The 21811-nt window shown below is 42.0% G+C and overlaps 1 protein-coding gene across 1 annotated transcript in view; it reads left to right on the forward strand.

Moving 5' to 3' along the window:
- The window catches only part of LOC124797825 (hepatocyte nuclear factor 4-gamma), a 652273-nt gene that overhangs the window by 91485 nt on the left and 538977 nt on the right, over positions 1-21811 (forward strand). The gene's annotated exons all lie outside the window — the stretch shown is intronic.

The following is a 21811-nucleotide window of genomic DNA, read 5'->3' on the forward strand; positions in this document are numbered from 1 at the left end:
GTGCTGATACTGTTGCAGCAAACAGGGTTTCGACTGCGAGAGGTTACCGTCTTATGGAAGAGAAGCATTTTTTCCAAAGTCAAAGCAGTGGCTATTGGCACGTAACAGCCGCTTGAGTCTTTTCCTAAGCTTTACCTTTCCAGGTTTCTCCCTGTCTGATGACAACTCTATGATTGATATAAAACTTGCGACAACACATTCCATAGACAATGAGATCGTTAGGGATGGAACAGTAGCTGGGATGAACAGTTCATTGTACGAAATCGGCGATGCCTTTATTGGAAAAATCATCTCGGCATTCTTCCGAAATAATCTAACGACAAGAAACTAGGGCAGGATGGGCGGATGGGTCACTGGACCTCAATCCTCCCATATACGATTCCAGTGTCTTATCTTTGTGCCATTTCCTGGTGAAGATGGCTGTCATTACGTTCCTCATCTGCTCGTATTGGGCCAATCTGTGATCAATTGTCAAAGATCTCCGGCCGCGCTCGAGGCCGCTTTATCGCGTCGCCTCGCTAAGAGGTAATAGGGTCGCGACTCTGCGAAATACAGAACTCACGGTCCAACTGAGGGTCTCTGGGTCCCGTCGTAGTGCACCATGCAACCGTGGTAGCCATAGTGGATAGTTGCCAAATACGGCCTATTGATAGAGGCGCTGCACATCGGCGATTAGAAACACCAGCTTCTGCCCATATTAATCGCCTGCAGTGGATGCTTCCCGAAATATCTTTGCTGATACAGAACAAAGCAACAACATCAGTGTATCGTGAGGGTCATGTATTGCGTGCAAATACACTGACGGAAAAAAACGACAACACTAGAAAAATTTAATACAGAGTAATGAAATTTCGGAAATGCATTTGTCTAGGTAACATATTTAAGTGATTTACTTTGCAAGTGATTTGCTTTGCAAGCGCGAAATAAGCCATTGCAAATGTGAAATGCTGGTACATTAGTAACCGGTGTAACTGACAGAATGTTGAATGCAAGCATGTGAACGTCTATGCATTGTGTTGTAGAGGTGCCTTGATGTGGGCTGGAGTTGCATGCCTGTCGCACTTGGGCGGGCAATACAGGGACGGATAATACTGTTTGTGAATGACGCTGGAGTTGTAACCTGACGATGTCCCATAGCTGCTCTAATGGAAACAGATCTGGTGATAGAGCAGGCCAAGGCACCACGTCGGTATGCAGCTTGTTAGGTTACAACAGCCTTGTTCTGTTGAAAAACACTCATGGAATGCTGTTCGTGAATGGCAGTGCAACAGGTCGAATCATCAGACTGATATACAAATTTGGAATCAGGCTGCGTGGGATAACCAGGAGAGCGCTCCTGTAGTCATGTGAAATCTCACCCCAGACCATAACTCCACGTGTAGATCCAATATTTTTAGTATGCAGACAGGCTGGATGCAGGCTCTCAATTAGCCTCCTTCTAATCAACACACGATCATCACTAAAACCGAAGAAGAACCAGCTTTCGTCAGAAAACACTACAGACCTTCACACTGCCCTCCAACGAGCTCTCGCTTGACATTACTGGAGTCGCAAATAGCGATGATCTGGGGTCAGTGGAAAGCGTGTTACAGTGCGTCTGGCTCAGAGTTGTCCTTGAAATAACATTTTGTAACCCTCTGTTGTGTCACTATGGTACCAACTGCTCCTTAAATTGCTGCTGCAGATGCAGTATTGTGCGCCAGTGACATACGCCGAACTCGATGAACTTCCCTCTCGGTAATGCCACGTGGCCCTCCGGAGTTGGGCTTCTTGCGATTCTTGTGAGCACCGCTGCCAGCATTTATGCACAGTGGCTACATTCCTGAGAAGTCTTTCTGCAGTACTGCAGAAGCAACATCCAGCTTCTCGTAGCCCTGTTATTCAAACTCAGTGATGTATTGATAATGGCGTCTTTGTCACCTTAAAGGCATTTTTGGCTAAAATCAACTCACACATCCAATCTCAAAGATAACCAACGCTCACGACCATTATAGCGTCTTTTTAAAGCAAACCGGATCTGCATCCTCATAGCGGCGCTACTAGCGCAGCTCCTATGCGACCGACGGAAAAATTTACATAGACATCATCTTCAGATGTAGAAGCACGCGTGCCAACTTTCGTTTATGTCGCACAGTTCCTTCTTGGTGCTGCGTCTTTTTTTTTTGTTAGTGTAGTTTTTCACTAAAAGAAGGACAAAAGGCTCATTTGTACTCTGAACGTTCGGGTGTGTGTCTGGGCTTTGACGTTCCTGAGTTTTAATGGCCTTAGGGCTTTTATTGGTTTAAGAATTTGTTTTTTGTTTTAAGAATATAAGTTAAACTGTTTAAAATACATTATGTGTTAGTTGAGACAATACCTTTTAAACGTTTTTATTGCGTTGGCCCACTGATTTTAATGTCGTTAAACTTTCTATGGTTAATTTTGGATTTAAATGGTTATAATGCTTGAAGGAAGTTACGAAAGATAGCAGCTAGTTTGTAATGCCTTTTAGCTCTCTGTCATCTGATTATACTGATCCGAAATTGAGTTTGCAAAAGTTATTGGCGTTAAAATTCTACCGTCAGCTAAAGCGTATTTTATGTTAAAAATTTTTGTGTGGCACTCCGGGGCATAACCTTTTTAGCGAATATTAATTTTTATTACTAGTTCTTAAACTTACCTAATTTAATTTGATTTACACCCCAAGATTGGCTACATGAGTGTCAATCAGGTTTCATTGTAATTATGTTGAATGGTTATTTGCCAATATACGTTTTGTAATTTTTTAACATAAATGTGTCTTAGATTCTGCCTGTACACGATATGTGTTAATGTATTCTTTGAAGTCAGCGGTCAGCAAGACCGAAGTGGCTGTTTGTTTGGAGACTTAACGTTCATTGCGTGCCAACTTAACTCTCATTCGGAAATGTCGTGGACTATTCAGACTGCTATTTGTTAGTAATTTATCGTTAAATAAGCTATATAACTTTAATGTGTTTCTCTGGGATTGTGTCCATGGTCCTTCGCCGACAGAAGTGAGCGTGCTTAAGTTTTTTGACCAGGAGTGCGACCAGGACTGCTCACACGTCTTTGTAACACAATTTCAACTGTTATCCTTGGGAATGAACAGTGGGGAACTCTAATAAAGATACCCACCATTGTAGCTCCTGTGCTGATAACTACAATAAATTGGTAAGAGACAGCTTTTTCCGTTTCATTCATATACATTGCACCAATATCCTCTTTACACAGTGCCATTAACGTTAGATGTTTGGGTGCATTATGTTGTTCACATTATTTATGAATGATTTCGTTTACTCATTTATCTAATAATTCAAAAGAGTTTTATTTCTGCCGGCCGCGGTGGTCTAGCGCTTCTAGGCGCTCAGTCCGGAACCGCGCGACTGCTACGGTCGCAGGTTCGAATCCTGCCTCGGGCATGGATGTGTGTGTTGTCCTTAGGTTAGTTAGGTTTAAGTAGTTCTAAGTTCTAGGGGACTGATGACCACAGATGTTAAGTCCCATAGTGCTCAGAGCCATTTGAAGTTTTATTTCTTTCGAACTTTTTATGCCATTTGCTTTTGAGTTACTGAACAGCCGTTAGCCGACTGCACTTTCCGTTACGGAAATATCGTTGGATCAAAGAGCAATAACTAGTAGCTGCAAACTTTGAATCCTGCAACTTCTGGGGAATTACCAAGTTTGTCGATGAATATTAAATTTCATTATCTCATCATTAGTGAAAAGTCGATTTAATAATCAAAATTACTTCCTAAATACTTTATTATACAGGGTGAACATTCATAAAACCGACAAACTGGAGGGTTGGATTCCTGACTCGAAATGGAGGGGGAAAAAGTCCTATGAACATGTGTTCGGAAATGGATGGCGCTGACGAATGAAAATTCCTTTGACCCCTTGACCACGTGCCTTGTGTTCCTTGTGTGTTGCATGCTGTGCGATTGACGTAGCGTATTGTAAGCAGCAGAATAGTGGGGTATTCATGTCGGGAACAAGCCGAGATGGTGTCTGTGTACAGCCAAGCAGATGGAAACGGTCGAGAGGCAGCACGGCTGTACCAAAACAAGTACTCTCATAGACACCAACAAAATCACACAACATTTCAAACCTTATTTTGGATTTTGTGGGATCATGGGTCCTTTCAGACAGACGAAAGTGCAGGGAGGCAGCGGACTGTGCGTACACCCGGTTTGGAGGACCAGGTCCTATAGGCTGCTGAGACAAACCCTAGTTCAGGCTCCTGGCAAGTGGCCCGCCTACGTGATGTGAGCCAAAATACGATTATGTGTATCCTGTAAGACAACTGCTACTATCCCTATCACTTACAACGAGTGCAAGAATTAACAGCAGCGGATTTCCCTTTAGGGATGGATTCTGTTGAAGGTCTCTTCACCAAACCATCACAGTTATGGGATTTCTGTCATCAGTCCTCGTTACCGTCTTGCGAACGCGTGCATTGCCACTTTGAACACTATGGGTCGTGGTTACGATCACCTCTCTACTGTGTTCTGTGATGATTTGTTGTCGTTGTAAGCACAGCGTCTATTTCCGGACACATGTCCATAGCACCTTCTCTCTTCCATTTACAGCATTTGTTGGTCTATTTATGTTGACCCTGTGCACTGACGGCTCATAACATTATGACTACTGGTCACTGTATGACTGATTGCCGCCTGGTGACGCTGCGGTCATGTGACTCACCAAGGGAAGTGGAGGACAGAGATGAAAGTGAAATCGTCCTACCGCGGCCATACGGGCCACAAATGGGGAAATCCACTGACATAACCGACTTTGACGAAGACCAGATGTTTGTGGGTTAATGCCTGGGACTGAGCATCTCTTTGTCAGAAACGGCCAACTGGTCGGCTGCTCGTGTCCTACTGGTTTGAGCATCTATGGAAAGTGATTGAAGAACGGCGAAATCACGAGTAGGCGACAAAGAATGTCGCAGAACATGCTTTGTAAAGCATGATAGGCAGCGGTCTGTGGCATATATGACATCAGAGTTCAATGTTCGTGCAGGAACAAATGTCTCGGAGTTCACCGTTCAGCGTACTTTGTTGAAAAGCAGCTCCACAGCAGACGACCCCTACATGTACCCATGCAGACCCGACGACATAGTGATTTACGGTTGCAGTGAGCACGGGATCATCGATATTGGACCGAGCATCAATGAAAACGTGTAACCTGGTCTGATGAATCACGTTTCTTGTTACACCAGGCCGATGGTCGTGCCTGAATATGTTTTCATCCAGGCGAACGGCCACTTGAACATAAACCGCGCCACGGACTGTGAGGGACTATCACCGAGGCACTATGATATGGATGGACTAATGTGCGAACCTCCTATATCCCTTCATGTCTTCCGCTACGGCGACAGCTTCTTGCAGCAGGATAACTGCCCGCGTCACAGGGTCAGGATCATGCTACAGTTGTTTGAAAATCATGGTAGTGAGCTCACATTGACGTCGTGGTCACCAAATTAACCTGATCTGACCTCAACGGAACATATCTGGTACGCTATCTGGCGTCAGTTACGCGACCACAATGGGATTTGCGTGGCCTGTGCGTAGACAACTGATGCCACATACTTCCGGAAACCTACCAAGGACATGTCGATTCCATACCACGCAGAACTGCAATTCTGTGCTGTTCCAAAGGTTTACCAACACACTGTTAAGCAGGTAGTGAGAATGTTTCGACTCATTGGTGTATGAATGGCGTCTAAAAATACATGCATCTTCTGCTGTCATAACCTGGATGTGGGCTAGATAATAGTGCATTTATACGACTTATTTAGAGGCATCCAAATGTTTTAATTTTGCTAAATTCTAACTAAAGTGAAAGCAACAATTATCGCTCCCAGCTGCACAAGCTGAATGATATTTGAATAAATACAGGGTACTGGGGTGTACGTGCAGATATTTTTGATGGTGATAGAAGACAGTGGAATGTACAACATTACATCAGTATTTACTTCATTGGCAGATTAATAATTATAGCTATTGGGAGTAATATGCTTTTAGGTAGATGAATACCTCCAAGTACATTTGCCAAGAGCAAGCCGTTAATGCTTATTTTCCCTCAGAGAGCAGGTCAGGTGTTGAAGTGTGGATGCGTGGACGCAAAACGGTTTTTCTATTCTGACAGGCATGGGCCACTTAGTAGTGCAGTTACAACCACGCAGAAAGCATTAGGTGATAAATTATGTGACGTGTTTGCAGGAAGACTGTTAGACGCAGAGAGAAAACAACAAACACAATGAAATGGGTATGCATTTAGGTGTCAATGACCATCCTATCTCAACTTATACCCTAACACACTGTATACGTGAGGCAACGTCACATGGAGTAGCAACATGATTTGTGTATACTCAAATGGGTAAATTCCAATTTCACCAAATAAACAGCGAACATTAAGACATTACAAGGAAGTCATTACTGTACTGCAATCAGTTCTTGTTGATGAAATAGCATTCCCTAATACTGAATGTAACTAAATATGCTTCTTCTAATTTATGAATAATTAATGAGATCTGACTTAGATGTCGTCAACTTTTCCTGTTTGTAAAAGGTTAATTTTGGCTTTATATTGTCGAGTTTATTCAGTTGGCGCACCACTAACTAGTTTTATAACATTTAAATATTTTTACCAAGGAAATTGATGGTGCATGTGATTCGCCAGCTGTTTATATTGAGGGGAATAAAAACTGCAGGAGATCGCAGCTTTTTCTATTTTACTATTTTGTGACATACGTAGAGACTTAAGGAAGTAAGTTACGCATGTCGTTTCACGCTAAGATCTCTGAGCACCAGGGGTGGCGCATTGTCAGAAGGGAGTACAAGTTTTCGTATTCTTGCAGACACAGTTCTGCTGCGGTGCGGACAACAGGTGCATCATAGGCTGCGAGTGAAATACCGTGATAAAGTTGAAGTACTTGGGTCAGTGCTCGTCTTGTGGTGAAACGGTCTCAACTGCACACAGACTCGCCGCCTAATTCTGACGATACGTGGACCAAATGCTGTGTCGCGTCAGCCTTAGTGAAATCGTGCTAAGAACTTAAGCACGGCCGCACAGGTGTAGGTGATACTGATCGGGAAGGAACGACATCGACATCGACCACAGACGAAAATATCCAGGCAGTCGAGTAACTGATTCCCAGCAGTTGCAGATTTCCCAGCGACGAGGATGTACAAATAGCGGCTTTCGAATGGTTCCTTGACCAAGGAATGGATTTCGAGGAACTGTACAGTTCGAGAGAACCTTTTGACCGTTGCTTACAGAGACTTGGTGATTATGTTGAAACATGGTGTCAAGTATCTGTGTCACATTGAGGTGTAGTACAGCATTCATTAAGAGTTACTTGGTCTGCCATAATAATCTATAATTTACTTTTTGAAACTCCCTCGTACAACATTTGTGGTTGCATCCTTAGAGGCAAATTGCTTCCACATGTTTTTGATAGGTCTTTGGATAAGTAGGGAGATAAATGGAATTTGAACTTGTTTACTACCGTCGATGATTAGCCTGCCTTTATGATAAGGTCCTCAGGGAACTGCTAATTTCCGATGAAAAGAGATTATCGTCTTTTCGGGGAACTGAGAGCTCAGAGTTAAAAGAAATCTCGTTTGTCTGTAGGAATTCCTAAACAAATCTCTTAATTTCACCTGTAACCAGATCCACAAATTGGAAGAAAACATGTCGGCGTTGGGAAAAGCTGTCACCAATATTTTGGCACTTTATTATTTCTAATAGTTTGTGTTTTATTTTCACATACAGATTTAACAAACTAATTAAATTTCAGTATTGCAAAAACGATGCATTCTCTTAATAAATGACAACTATTTCACATAATTTCTAAAGTAAGTTAATAAGACAATATTTTCTTAAATAACATTTCACAGCTTAACACTACAATATGTTTAATATTCGGTCACATCACAGTTATTATTGAATACAGGAATAACTTCCAATTCAGTACTTCGTGGGCTGTTCCTTAAGCTTTATAATCGCTTCGAAACGCTGTTGCGTGTTATCAATGATTTCTGTAGTGTACTGAGGCCCAGTTGCTTGCTTTTCTTCTTTCAATTTGTTTATCAGATCTTGTTGCAGTTCTCCTGAATCTTATATCGGGATCGTCACGTAAATACTGTATGAGTTTAAGGTCTAGCAACTGAAGTAGTATCTGAAACGAAATGAAATGTCGTTTGCTTCCCGGCGGGTAGGCCTGATCGCCTGGTGCAAGTCTTTTGAGGTGACGCCACTTCAGCGACTTGCGTGTCGATGAGGATGAAATGATGATGACAACACAAACACGCAGTCCCTGAGCGGAGAAAATCTCCAACCCAGCCGGCAATCGAACCCGGGCCCACCGTCGTGACAAGCCGGCGTGCTGTCCACTCAGCTACGGTGGCTGACAAGTATTACTCTAAAAACCCTGACATAAGGAACGTATTGTTATACAAGGTATGCTGTCAGAATTGGGTCATTATTTGGAAAATACGTATGTAAATCTAATACCCAGCTTTCTGTTGTCATGTGAAAATTTTGTTTCGGAATGTTGAGATGTCCCCCCTCCTTTAACACGCTGTCTGTGATAGTAATCTCTCCCATATAAGATGAGAAATACAATACCATACCGAAACATTAACCCCGCTGTGTTTTACGAGTACAATAGGTTAAAAGTATTTAGTCTGCAGACCGTCAATTGGCTTTCACCACATCATAGTTTTTTCGTCTGCTGAAAAGACGTTGAAATTGCACTCATCGTCAAATGTAACACCACTCCACCAAAAAAAGTGATTCAAATGGCTCTGAGCACTATGGGACTTAACTTCTGAGGTCATCAGTCCCCTAGAACTTAGAACTACTTAAACCTAACTAACCTAAGGACATCACACACACCCATGCCCGAGGTAGGATTCGAACCTACGACCGTAGCGGTCGCGCGGTTCCAGACTGTAGCGCCTAGAACCGCTCGGCCACCCCGGCCGGCCAACTCCACCACTCTGACCTTTGTTAACGTGGCCCCTTGTGTACTGCCGGAGCCGGTTGCTTCGGTTCACTTCGTTCACATTTGGCTTTTTCTTTCGCACTCTTTCGTTGTACTCGTACACATCTCTCTGATAACCCTCCGGCTCGCTTACACGTTCTTGCGACATTTCATGGTGGAAGACAGTAAGTTCTGAACGTCATGTTACGTCCCCTAAGTCTCATTGAGACTTTGTAGACTACTCAACAGGACAGAGTAACAACAAGTGATTGGACTGGGGGAAACAAGCACTACGATACTGCATTAATACAATGGAACTCAAGCCATGCTCTTACGTGACTCAATATTAAAGATTCGTTCCTTTAAGAACTTTCCAAATTATTTTCACAAACACGTTTATTATCATATTACAATGATTCATTGATGCTTTACTATTTGACAGGTGTCTCTTTATTGCAGCGGAGCATTTTCGGTAAAATATTTGAATGGAGCGACAAAAAAGAAATTACACAACGCATTTTTGACCGAATTTTCATTGCAAAACGATGAGTGAAAAGGAAGTAATGGTGTGTCAAATTGACCAGGTGAGGTCTCATTATGCAAAGAAAGGTTTAATTCCATGAAAGTAATCAAAGTAATTAAAAAAGCTCAATTAGTTATTTAACAGAAAATTTTGTTCGAATTTTCATAGCCAAACGGAGAGATCTTATCAAGAAGTAAAATGGATTAGAGAAACATTTGATGCACCTTTGAATGATACGTAATCTAACAGGCAAATATCCTCCTAGGACTCTCTAAGATTCTAAGTTAAACATTGTTGTTGTTGTTGTGGTCTTCAGTCCTGAGACTGGTTTGATGCAGCTCTCCATGCTACTCTATCCTGTGCAAGCTTTTTCATCTCCCAGTACCTACTGCAACCTACATCCTTCTGAATCTGCTTAGTGTATTCATCTCTTGGTCTCCCTCTACGATTTTTACCCTCCACGCTGCCCTCCAATACTAAATTGGTGATCCCTTGATGCCTCAGAACATGTCCTACCAACCGATCCCTTCTTCTGGTCAAGTTGTGCCACAAACTTCTCTTCTCCCCAATCCTATTCAATACTTCCTCATTAGTTATGTGATCTACCCATCTAATCTTCAGCATTCTTCTGTAGCACCACATTTCAAAAGCTTCTATTCTCTTCTTGTCCAAACTATTTATCGTCCATGTTTCACTTTCATACATGGCTACACTCCATACGAATACTTTCAGAAATGACTTCCTGACACTTAAATCAATACTGGATGTTAACAAATTCCTCTTCTTCAGAAACGCTTTCCTTGCCATTGCCAGCCTACATTTTATATCCTCTCTACTTCGACCATCATCAGTTATTTTGCTCCCCAAATAGCAAAACTCCTTTACTACTTTAAGTGCCTCATTTCCTAATCTAATTCGCTCAGCATCACCCGACTTAATTAGACTACATTCCAGTATCCTTGTTTTGCTTTTGTTGATGTTCATCTTATATCCTCCTTTCAAGACACTGTCCATTCCATTCAACTGCTCTTCCAAGTCCTTTGCTGTCTCTGACAGAATTCCAATGTCATCGGCGAACCTCAAAGTTTTTATTTCTTCTCCATGAATTTTAATACCTACTCCGAATTTTTCTTTTGTTTCCTTTACTGCTTGCTCAATATACAGATTGAACAACATCGGGGAGAGGCTACAACCCTGTCTTAGTCCCTTCCCAACCACTGCTTCCCTTTCATGTCCCTCGACTCTTATAACTGCCATCTGGTTTCTGTACAAATTGTAAATAGCCTTTCGCTCCCTGTATTTTACCCCTGCCACCTTTAGAATTTGAAAGAGAGTATTCCAGTCAACATTGTCAAAAGCTTTCTCTAAGTCTACAAATGCTAGAAATGTAGGTTTGCCTTTCCTTAATCTTTCTTCTAAGATAAGTCGTAAGGTCAGTATTGCCTCACGTGTTCCAGTGTTTCTACGGAATCCAAACTGATCTTCCCCGAGGTTGGCTTCTACTAGTTTTTCCATTCGTCTGTAAAGAATTCGTGTTAGTATTTTGCAGCCGTGACTTATTAAGCTTATAGTTCGGTAATTTTCACATCTGTCAACACCTGCTTTCTTTGGGATTGGAATTATTATATTCTTCTTGAAGTCTGAGGGTATTTCGCCTGTTTCATACATCTTGCTCACCAGATGGTAGAGTTTTGTCAGGACTGGCTCTCCCACTGCCGTCAGTAGTTCCAATGGAATATTGTCTACTCCGGGGGTCTTGTTTCGACTCAGGTCTTTCAGTGCTCTGTCAAACTCTTCACGCAGTATCATATCTCCCATTTCATCTTCATCTACATCCTCTTCCATTTCCATAATATTGTCCTCAAGTACATCGCCCTTGTATAGACCCTCTATATACTCCTTCCACCTTTCTGCTTTCCCTTCTTTGCTTAGAACTGGGTTTCCATCTGAGCTCTTGATATTCATACAAGTCGTTCTCTTATCTCCAAAAGTCTCTTTAATTTTCCTGTAGGCGGTATCTATCTTACCCCTAGTGAGATAGGCCTCTACATCCTTACATTTGTCCTCTAGCCATCCCTGCTTAGCCATTTTGCACTTCCTGTCGATCTCATTTTTGAGACGTTTGTATTCCTTTTTCCCTGTTTCACTTACTGCATTTTTATATTTTCTCCTTTCATCAATTAAATTCAATATTTCTTCTGTTACCCAAGGATTTCTACTAGCCCTCGTCTTTTTACCTACTTGATCCTCTGCTGCCTTCACTATTTCATCCCTCAAAGCTACCCATTCTTCTTCTACTGTATTTCTTTCCCCCATTCCTGTCAATTGCTCCCTTATGCTCTCCCTGAATCTCTGTACAACCTCTGGTTCTTTTAGTTTATCCAGGTCCCATCTCCTTAAATTCCCACCTTTTTGCAGTTTCTTCAGTTTTAATCTACAGGTCATAACCAATAGATTGTGGTCAGAGTCCACATCTGCCCCTGGAAATGTCTTACAATTTAAAACCCGGTTCCTAAATCTCTGTCTTACCATTATATAATCTATCTGATACCTTTTAGTATCTCCAGGGTTCTTCCATGTATACAACCTTCTTTCATGATTCTTAAACCAAGTGTTAGTTATGATTATGTTGTGCTCTGTGCAAAATTCTACCAGGCGGCTTCCTCTTTCATTTCTGTCCCCCAATCCATATTCACCTACTATGTTTCCTTCTCTCCCTTTTCCTACACTCGAATTCCAGTCACCCATGACTATTAAATTTTCGTCTCCCTTCACTACCTGAATAATTTCTTTTATTTCATCATACATTTCTTCAATTTCTTCGTCATCTGCAGAGCTAGTTGGCATATAAACTTGTACTACTGTAGTAGGTGTGGGCTTCGTATCTATCTTGGCCACAATAATGCGTTCACTATGCTGTTTGTAGTAGCTTACCCGCATTCCTATTTTCCTATTCATTATTAAACCTACTCCTGCATTACCCCTATTTGATTTTGTGTTTATAACCCTGTAGTCACCTGACCAGAAGTCTTGTTCCTCCTGCCACCGAACTTCACTAATTCCCACTATATCTAACTTCAACCTATCCATTTCCCTTTTTAAATTTTCTAACCTACCTGTCTGATTAAGGGATCTGACATTCCACGCTCCGATCCGTAGAACGCCAGTTTTCTTTCTCCTGATAACGACATCCTCTTGAGTAGTCCCCGCCCGGAGATCCGAATGGGGGACTATTTTACCTCCGGAATATTTTACCCAAGAGGACGCCATCATCATGTAATCATACAGTAAAGCTGCATGCCCTCGGGAAAAATTACGGCTGTAGTTTCCCCTTGCTTTCAGCCGTTCGCAGTACCAGCACAGCAAGGCCGTTTTGGTTATTGTTACAAGGCCACATCAGTCAATCATCCAGACTGTTGCCCTTGCAACTACTGAAAAGGCTGCTGCCCCTCTTCAGGAACCACACGTTTGTCTGGCCTCTCAACAGATACCCCTCCGTTGTGGTTGCACCTACGGTACGGCTATCTGTATCGCTGAGGCACGCAAGCCTCCCCACCAACGGCAAGGTCCATGGTTCATGGGGGGGGGGGGGGGGGGAAGTTAAACATTGAACTTTAAATATTCAGTCGGAACCTCATTTTCTGTACATGATGTAGAGTATCATTCAAATGTTTCTCTAAGCTATTTTATTTCTTACTTTTCGGCTAATCGCTTCACAAAGCATTTGAACATTTCTTTTGAAATTCTTTCTTATTGTGTGCATATTGTGGCGGTTCTCGTATTTAAGGGTCTCAAAGGTTGGGTTTAACAGATGGGAATCCAACTTCCATTTTCCGAGCATCAGTGCCATCTGTAATATCAATCTTTTAAATGATCAGTTCAATATTAATATTAACTTAACAAATCTGGGCTGGCGCAATAAAAGATTAACATCAACCGCAATGAACTCAAACAAGTGACTGATGCTTTACAATTTACATATGCTTTTCTTTACTTCGTACCGCCCGGTTTATCGTTAAGTTGCTGTCATTGCTCACACCTCCTCCGTCCGGTTACTTTATCATCTGGAGGGCTGAATTACTGCATTGCTGATCTCAACCAAACATGAGGCAGGTTTCTAAAACAATTAATAAAATGATTATCCCCCACTTGCAGCCTTAGTTCCATCACTCAGAAAACATCTTTACTGCGTCGTCCTAGCGTTACTGCGGTACAGGGGGAAGTAAAAAAGCGCATGTACAGCGTATATAGTTAGATAGTTACAACATGATATGTAATCACTCAAGTGCCATCGAGAATTATTAAAAACATTGCCTGGCTCAATATCTAGGACACCTTCAGTATTTTTCTCTTACAAGCACTTGTAAGCTATAAGGAGCAGTCAGATGAAAATGTGAATATGAGACGGATGGAAAAAAGTAAGTAAACTGTTTATTGTTTCAAAACTAATCGCCGTAACTGTTACTACATTTGCCCCAATGAAAGATAACATGGGCAGTGCCCACATGGAAAAATGTTTGCTGTTGCTTACGGAACCATGATTGTAACTTGGCGTGCACTTCATCCGAAGCAAATTCCGACCAAGAAGACATTCGTGACTACCGATTTGCTTCAGACAAAGAAGTGGACGCTTAGGTACAATCAAGGTTCCGTAGGCAACCGCAGACATTACCTCATGAATGCAATGACCGTGTTGTCTCAGAGTGGGATAAATGTATTGGCAATTTCGTCAATTATTTTTTAAACAGTAAACAATTTACAAACTTTCGTCCATTAGACTCATTTTCATTTGACTACCCTTTTTATAATACAACAAGTTATAACGCATTATCAACCAGTCAATGTTGAAACGTACAGTTATGAACGTTAATCGTGAGAGTATTTCTTTAAGACTTAGAAAAGATTCTTTAAACCATTTTTTAACTGACACGTTTATGTTTCGATACAACAGAATTTATCCGCACTAAAAACAGAGACGTAAACGACAGTGTTGCAACTCGTGTGCAGAGTAACTACCTTTTCTATACCTTATTGCAGTGTCTGTATTGTTAAGAGGAACGATACAATGTTCCTTAGGATATCCGAAGGAACAGCACTGCGGTGACTACAGCCGTTATGAAACAGATGAAATGTAATTGCAGCTGCGAATACGAACAACCATCAGCTGTATAAGGAGATGACGACAATGAAAATTTGAGCCGGAATAGGACTCGTACTCAGATTTTCCGCATTAAACGAGCGGTCGCCGTAAACGGTTTGGTGGCCAGACCCAAACTTCCACAGGACATTTTAATTGAAAGTCGCTGCCCGGTATCGACGTATAAATAAATTGCAGTGATGGTGTTGTCAAGAAGCGCGATGCAGTGTTCCTTCGAATCAACGTCTACATGTACATCTACATGGGTACTCTGCCAATCACATTTAAGTGCCTGACAGATGGTTCATTGAACCACCTTCACAAAAATTCTGTTTTTCTACTCTCGTACAGCGCGTGGAAAGAAACATACATCTTTATCTTTCCGTGCGAGCTCTGATTTCCCTTATTTCATTATGGTGATCGTTTCTCCCTATGTAGGTCGGCGTCAACAAAATATTTTCGCATTCGGAGGAGAAAGTTGGTGTTTCAAATTTCGTGAGAAGATTCCGCCGCATCGAGAAACGCCTTTGTTTTAATGACGTCGACCCCAAATCCTGTATCATTTTAGTGACACTCTCTCCCCTATTCCGCGATAATGCAAAACGTGTTGCTCTTCTTCTTTCGCGATGTTCTCCGTCAATCCTATCTGGTAAGGATCCCACACAGCGCAGCAGTATTCTAAAAAAGGACGGACAAGCTTAGTGTAGGCAGTCTCCTTAGTAGATCTGTTACATTTTCTAAGTGCCCTCCAAATAAAACGCTGTCTTTGGTTTGCCTTCCCCACAAATTTTCTATGTGTACCTTCCAATTTTAGTTGTTCGTAATTGTAATTCCTAGGTATTTAGTTGAATTTACGGCTTTTAGATTTGACTGATTTATCGTGTTCCTTTCAGAACTTATGTGAATGACCTCACACTTTTCGTTATTTAGGGTCAATTGCCAATTTTCTCAACATACAGGTATCTTTTCTAAGTCGTTTTGTAATTTTTTTGATCTTCGGGTAACTTTACTAGTCGATAAATGACAGCGTCATCTGCAAAGAACCGAATACTGCTGCCCTGATTGTCTCCCAAATCGTTTATATAAATAAGGAGCAGCAAATGACCTGTTACACTAACTTCGGGCACGCTGGATGGTTCAAATGGCTCTAAGCACTATGGGACTTAACATCTGAAGTCATCAGTTTCCTAGACTTAGAACTACTTAAACCTAACCAACCTAAGGACATCACACACATCCATGCCCGAGGCAGGATTCGAACCTGCGACCGTAGCAGCAGCGCGGTTCCGGGCTGAAGCGCCTAGAACCCGCTCGGTGACAGCGGCCGGCGGGACGCTAAAAATCGCTTCTGTTTTATTCGATGACTTCCGTCAGTTATTACGAACTGTGACCTCTCTGACAGGAAATCACAAATCCAGTCACATAACTGAGACGATATTCCAGAAGCACGCAATTTCACTACAAGCCGCTTGTGTGGTACAGTGTCAAAAGCCTTCCGGAAATCCAGGAATACGGAATCGATCTGAAATCTCTTGTCAATAGGTCTAAATACTTCGTGAGAATAAAGAGCTAATTATGTTTCACAAGAACGATGATTTCTAAACTCGTATTGTCTGTGTGTCAATAGACAGTTTTCTTTGAGGTGATTCATAATGTTCGAAGACAATAATTGTTCCAAAATCCTGCTGCATTTCGACGCTAACGATGTGGGCCTGTAATTTAGTGGATTACTCCTACTTCCTTTCCTGAATATTGATGTGACTTGTGCAACTTTCCAGTCTTTGGGTACGGATCTTTCGTCGAACGAACTGTTGTGTATGATTGTTAAGTGTGGAGCACATGGATGCATGACAGCGATAGGCGCTGCGGCGACTAAGGACGTTATGAAATACATGAAGTAATGCATTCACAGTTGCGAATCGAATAACCATTATCTGTTTAAGGGAATGAGGACAGTGAGAATTTGTGCCGGACCGGGACTCGAAGACGGATTTCTCGCTACACGCGAGCGGTCACCTTAACCACCTTGGCTATTCGTGCACGACTCACAGTCTGGACCCACACTACAGTACAAGTTGCAGTTCCTGCGCCACAACCTGTACTCCTGCACACTTTCACTGTCGTCATTTACTTATACAGCCGACGGTTGTTCGTATTTGCAACTGCGAGTAATTTTGATGTATTTCATAACAACTGAAGCCAGTGCAGCGCTTGTTCCTTCGGAGATTCAAGCATGTCGGAAGGAACATGGCATCGTTCTTCTTAACGACACGGGCACTGTTATATCGTATTTATCCGCCGATGTTAGGCGGTGACTTTCAATTAAAATGTAGTCAGTCCCCTGTAAAGGATTTACGCGACGCAGAGACGACGACATATGGAAGTATGTGCACGGATAGCCAAAGTAGTTACGGTGACAACTCGCGTAAAGTGGGAAATCGGAGTTCGAGTCCCAGTCCGGCACTTATTTTCTCGTCTTCCTCTTATACAGAACGCAGTTGTTCGTATTCGCATCTGTGAATACATTTAATGCACTTTTTCTAAAATGTCCTGCCTTTGTCGACGATTGTAAACGATTACTCATAAAGTGTTTGCGCGGAACTGTTACTCTGAAGTAAAGCTAATTGAGGAAACTGAATATGTACTCATTGGCAGCATACTCCTGTGTAGAGAAACCGGAAACTACAATGGTAAAAGTGTTTTGACCTACAAAGTAACTGTGTCAGAAATACTATTTTTTTTTTTTTTGCTTAGAAAACAGTGCCATATCGAGAAATTTTTTCCGTTGCATGTGCATTCCCATTTCATGAAACGTGAGGACAAAATACCTCCACCCACAAGATGATGCCACAAATGAGCAGGCGTGTTATCACAGACATCACAAATGTTACACCCGAACGTCTTGAAAAGGTTTGGAGACAATTCAACTGAAACATTCAAAAGCTGCCCATCTGGGATTGAAGCAAGGTGATCAAGTTGATGCACTCAGTTTATGGATCCATAATTTTCTTTTGATGTTTTCCTTCCGATTGATAGTTGTATGTTACTTTCAGAGAGGCAGTTAAAAATGAAAATATCAGATGGATTTCATTCTATCAGACGCACTATGTTTTAGATCACCTAGTGCTCTGTTGGTCTCCTTCTCCAGATATTCTCTCCTTCATTTTTAACTCTGAAATCATCTACATCTAAATACATATGCCGCAAGCCATGATACTGTGCATGGCGGAGGTTACCTTGCACCGCTGCTAATTTCCCTTCCTGTTTCACTTGCAAATGGATCGGTGGAGAAACTACTATATGCTTCTGTACGAGCCCTGATTGCTGTTATCTTGTCTTCACGGTCCTTACTGCTGGTGGCAGCAGTCTGTCGTAAACGCCGGTTCCCTAAACTTTCTCAGTAGTGTTTCTCGAAAAGAATGTCTTCCCGCCTCCATGGATTTCCATTTGAGTTCACGGAGCACTTCCGCCAAACACATCTTGATCGAACCTATCAATAACCAGTCTAACAGGCACGGTTCTAAACTGCTTCGATGTCTTCCTTTAATCTGAGCAGGTACAAGTCCTGAACACTCGTGCAGCATTCAAGAATGCGTAGCGGAACTGTTCTGTGCGCGGCCTCATTTACAGATGAACTAAACTTCCCAAGAATTCTCCCAGTAAACCGAAATCGACCGTATGTCTTTTGTGCAACCATCCTCACGTGCTCGTTGCACTTCATGTCGATTTGCAGATTTATGCCCAGATATTTAATGACCTGACTGTTTCAAGCAGCACACCACTGATACTATTTTCCAACACTTCAGGCTTGTTTTTCTCACCTGTGTTCATTAACTTGCATTTTCCTGCATTTAGAACAAGCTGCCATTCACAACACCAAACAGAAATTGTATCCATCATTCGCACGAACGATGCTTTCTGCACCCATGTTAATTGTGTATAGAAGCTTTTCCCTCTCATAGAAATTCTATGCACTGGAACCACACAAGAAACACAATAATAGTTGTCAACTGGAAAACGCTTTGAGGTTCACAAAAGAATTTTGCGACATTAAATTTTTACAACGCTATCGTCGTTGATTCTGATTCACAATGTCTTTGCATGGCATGTAGTGCCAAACGGAAGTTATGTTTCGCTATTGGAGCAACTTGTGCGTGACTTTCCATGGGAAGGGCCGTCGTTAGTAAACCAGTAGGTACACTTGGAAGTAGTCGATGAATCTGCAAAATGCAGTGATCTTGTAACAAAAATATTCAGTAAAAAACAGAAATTTAAATAAACTGAAACGTTTTTTTCTTTGGAGTTTAATCGGAACCATGCAAGAGCAGTACATAAAACGAATAAAAATTGATATGAAAAGTGACTAGATTTTTAAAAAATCGTGAAATCTGTATCACGGAAGGGGTAACTCGGGTCGTGTTCCCAGTTGCAGTTTGCCTACCTAGCGCCTTCCAGGAGCAACAAATATTTGATTTTCAATATATCATACAGTTAGTGACCGAATTAAAAGAATATATGCTGTCATAATCGACTCTCTAACAGCTATAATTTTATGTTTAAGGTCAAACACAATAAGTAAATCATTACAGTTTCATAATGTGTGTATGTTTTGAGGCCACGTAACTCACGGCGCGCAATTTTCCCAGATTATATGCATCCAGTATTTGAGAATGAGTGCATATGGTGACTTTCAATAAATTTTAAACACAATTTCAAACTTTTAGGAAAAATTTGCTCGATGACACAACTCACAAAATGAGGAAAGATAAAAAGTTTATAGCTTACTACATTTTCGCTGTTAATGCAGTAATACTACAGCATCAAGTATGACGTTTTAATTTATTACTTCTTTGCTACTAATCTATTCGTAAATAATTATACAGATAGTATCTACATATACTACAGAATGTGCCTGCAAAACTTTAGCATTATACGACTCATAGATCGGGAGGTATGACGTATTTTTGTACTTGGTAATTAAATTCTTTAAAGAATCGGGTGTAGTGGTTTACTGGTATGTACTAAAATGGAATAGGGTGGTCGAATTTTATGCGCCGAAACATGGTGTAGCCCGGAAGCTCATGTCCAGATTATGAGCATATTATTATGAAATGGATGAAGTCGCATCATAAGAAGGTCGACGACTGTCAGTTGAGTGATAATAATGCCTTAAAGAGAAAAAGGCCTTCGCAACAGATTGGGCTCGTAGTTCGTAGCCGCGGCCGCAGCGTGGCGCTGCGATATGATCGACCGCACCCACGCAGTGAGGTGTGCTGCCTCTGCTATGGCTGCCGAGAGGCAGAGCAGAGGCGTAGGCAAAGACACAGAAGAGACAAGCGGGCAGCGGATTGCTGCTTAGATAACGGCTGGCAAATATTGACTATGATAACGGATGCCGCTTGTGCCGGCAACCATCTCCGTCTGTTGTCTCGTTTGCTGAAGGATTGCAAGGAGCACTTCGCGTGACGTCCCGCCCTGCCACCAGCTCCCATGTGCGATATGTCTGCGTCCTCCTTTTACTTTTTGAAATGTTTACCGCATGGTTTCTAGCGCATAAGAACGCAAGGATGTAGAACCAAATCCTTACAACGCCTGTAATAACTCTAGAAACATTCAGTTAGTCTGATGTCAAGCGTGATGATTCAGTCGGAGACTATTTGTTTGTTCGTTAATTGGCGCTTATTTTACTGTCACTAACAGACAGGCAGCTTACCTCGTCCGCTGTCACAGACTTTACAGCAACCGGAAGTACTGCACCTCGCCAATAGATAGGAGCAGCAATTTCATCCATGACATTCGTCCATAAACTTAAGTGTGTCACAAGCGGCTGTCTCATTCATAACATTTCTTCGTAAACTTAAGTGTGTCACATCTATGTCATCTAATGGTCTACAAATTTCCTCGATTCTCTATGATCTTAAACAGTATTGTCATCCGCAAACGGAGAACACAAATATTTTAGTATTTAAGTCGGGTTGTAGGCTCACTTCCACGTACAACTGTACCAACGTTGATCTGTTTGGAAGTTTTGCTTTTCATCTGTTCTAAATAAAAATTTTTCATTCCGACAAAACTTACCTTTCCTGAAACTCACGGAACCTTTGTAATGAGAATGAACACTTGCTTACTGATCACTATTTCAGTTCTAAAGGTTTTACCTATTTTTAAGGATTAATACAGTTTTATTGATCTTCCTACCTCGTCACTTGGCTAAATACAAGATATCGTGCGAGTACTCCTCGGTCATTGGCAATTGATTGTCGTGTGGTTTGTTGCTTCTGTCTTTATATAGTTGAGCTATCGCCTGGTACTGCGCAGATTGCAGTTAGAGATGGGCAGTGACTTGCCATTCCTAGACGTCCTTGTCCGTCGGAAAACAAATGAATGTCTCAGTGTTAGCATTTACCGGAAACATGGCTCTGAGCACTATAGGACTTAACTGCTGAGGTCATCAGTCCCCTAGAACTCAGAACTACTTAAACCTAACTAACCTAAGAACATCACACACATCCATGCCCGAGGCAAGATTCGAACCTGCGACCGTAGCGGTCGCGCGGTTTCAGACTGTAGCGCCTAGAACCGCTCGGCCACACCGGCCGGCTACCGGAAACAAAGCCATATAGAGAGATAGCTGCCCATGATCAACTACCACCATCCAGCATAGAAAGGATGTATTCTGAGTATCATGCCGGTCCGAGCTAAAAAGGTTTCAGGCGTCGAAAACCTTACAGAAAGTATTCAAAGAAGCGACAAATTTCGCAAGCCATTTCACTGAAGACAAGCGATCAAAATTATTGGCTTCTGGCTCGTAGCCTAATTTACCTTTAACTGCCATCCACCTATGAGTAAACACATTTCACCGTATTGAAACATACTAAGGCGCTACTCCTAGCGTAAAACTTTGCCTTCAGTGATCGTCTAAGATATGGTATCAAAGCGTATTCTTGATCGTCATGTCTGGGTAATGTCTCTTTTTTTTCATGTCCAGAACAGAAGGCGAGAGTATTGCCGAAAGAGGGGTGCAGTATTGGAGAGAGATAGTACGTGTGTGTGTTGGGGGGGGGGGGGGGGGGGTGAGAGAGAGAGACTGAACGTAACATTGATGACAGTGTCAAATGGTGCAAATGGCTCTGAGCACTATATTAGGTCATCAGTCCCC

The sequence above is a fragment of the Schistocerca piceifrons genome, chromosome 5 (assembly GCF_021461385.2).
Source record: "Schistocerca piceifrons isolate TAMUIC-IGC-003096 chromosome 5, iqSchPice1.1, whole genome shotgun sequence".
Lineage (NCBI taxonomy): Eukaryota > Metazoa > Arthropoda > Insecta > Orthoptera > Acrididae > Schistocerca > Schistocerca piceifrons.